This window comes from Lontra canadensis, unplaced genomic scaffold, assembly GCF_010015895.1.
Source record: "Lontra canadensis isolate GAN:19392208 unplaced genomic scaffold, GSC_riverotter_1.0 scaffold208, whole genome shotgun sequence".
Lineage (NCBI taxonomy): Eukaryota > Metazoa > Chordata > Mammalia > Carnivora > Mustelidae > Lontra > Lontra canadensis.
The window spans coordinates 497,936-500,067 of NW_022631202.1; the positions used below are offsets into that span (position 1 = coordinate 497,936).

A 2,132-nucleotide genomic window follows, 5' to 3' on the forward strand; every position below is an offset into this window, starting at 1 on the left:
TTGATCATTTTTTTTTCTTTTCTACACTGTGCTTTCAGTGTCAAGTCTAAGAAGTCTTTGATTAGACCTAGATGCCAAAACAGTTTTCTTTCTATATCTCCCAAAGGTTTTATAATTTCATGTTTTTAAGTGAATTCCATAATCCACTTTGAGTTAATTTTTATATGAAATGTGAGGCTGAGGCTGAGGTCATTTTCTTATATGGATGTACCATTATTCCTACAACATTTGTTGAAAATACTATTCTTCCTCCACTGAATTGCTTTTAAGCCTTTGTAAAAAAAAAAAGCTATGAAACACTGTATGAATTTCCATGTCATCCTTATGCAGAGGTCATGTTAACCTTCTCTGAATCACTCCAAGTTTTTATCAGATGCACTACTAAAGTGAGTACTGCTCATACCTTTAAACTCAGCTCCACTTCTGGAAATTCACTTCTGAAGATGAAGAAGATATGCCCAAGGCTATGTGTGTGTGTGTGCTATATATATACACATATACATATGTGTGTGTATATATATATATATATGTTGTTGTTGTTTTTTTAAGAAGAAAGAGAGAGTATGCATGTGAACAGGAGATTGGGATGGATAGATGGAGAGGAAGAGAAAGAATCTAAAGCAGGCTCTATGCCCAATGTGGAGCCCCATGCATTGCTTTGTTTCACACCCTGAGATCATGACCTGAACTGAAATCAAGAGTCAGACACTTAACTGAATGAGCCACCCAGGCCCTCTTCAGCATGATTTAAACAGCACATTAAAGAGTGGGTAGGCATGTCCAAACATTGTAGGTAGGAAAGGTGTGTTAGTTTTCTATTGCTGTGTAACAAAGTATCCCAAAATTTAGTGACTTAAGGCAACAACATTTATAAAACCACAATGTTTTGATATCTGGTCATGGCTTTTCTGGGTTCCCTAAATGAGAGTCTCTCATAAGTCTACTTTTAGATGACAAGTGAGGCTGAGGTTTTCTCTGAAAGCTCAACCAGAGAAGGACCCTTATCCAAGCTCACTGATATGGTTGTTGGCAAGTTTCATTCCTTGCAATCTCTTGCAATCGGAGCCTCACTTTCTCTTTGGCTGTTGCTAAGAACTTACACTCAGTTTATTGCCATATGGGCCTCTCTGTAGTACGGCTTACTTCATCATAACAAGCAAGCAGAGAAAGTACAAGAGACTGCGAGGAATCCATTGTAAACTAATCATAGAAGAGAGTTCCTGTTAATTTTACTGTATTTTAGTCATTCAAAGAAACTTGCTAAGTCGAGCTTATACTCAAGGGTGGCAGATTACAGAAGAGTGTGATAACAGGAGGAAGACATTTGGGGGATTTATATAAGAAGTTTCCCACACAATAAGTAAATTATTACACACTCAGTCAGTTAACAATCATACATCCAATGATTTTTCTACACTAATTACATGGAGTACGGTATTGCTGTCATGATTGAAAGGGCCTCATGTGTTGCATGCAAAAACTATGAAATTGGACCACTATCTTATGCCACACACAAAAATTAACTCAAAGTGGATTAAAGACTTGAATGTAAGACTAGAAACAATAAAAATTCCAGAAGAAGAAAAAAGCAGTAAGATCCATGGCATCACTTTCAGAGATACTCTTTTGGATCCTACTCCAAAGGCAAAGACAACAAAAACAAAGATAAACAAATAGAAGTACATCAAAGTACAAAATAAAAGGGCAACCTACTGAAAATGAAAAGACATTTACAAATAATACATATGAGAAGTTAATATCCAAAATATATAAAGAAATCATACACCTCAATAACAAAAGAAACAAGCAAGCAAGCAAAAAAAAAAAAAATCCAATCAAAAAATAGGTAGAGGACCTGAATAGACATTTTTCCAGAGAAATCATACAGATGACCAATAAGCAAATTAAAAGATGCTCAAGCTCATTAATCATCAGGAAAATGCAAATCAAAAGCACAACTCACACCTGTCAGAATAGCTATTATCAAAAGGATAAGAAATTGCAAGTGTTGGCAAGGATGTGGAGAAAAGAGAATTTTCATGCACTATTGGTGGGGGCAGAAAGTGATGTAGCCTCTGTTGTAAACAGCATGGAGATGTCTCAGAAACAAAAGTAGAACTATCATATGATCC

At 35.8% G+C, this 2,132-nt stretch overlaps 1 non-coding gene across 1 annotated transcript; it reads right to left on the reverse strand.

Annotated features, from left to right (window-relative positions):
* Positions 1-284: 284 nt before the first annotated feature.
* LOC116861901 lies at positions 285-394 on the reverse strand. The gene has a single exon (XR_004381558.1). It is a non-coding gene; the product is annotated as a U6 spliceosomal RNA (small nuclear RNA).
* Between the last annotated feature and the right edge of the window lie 1,738 nt (positions 395-2,132).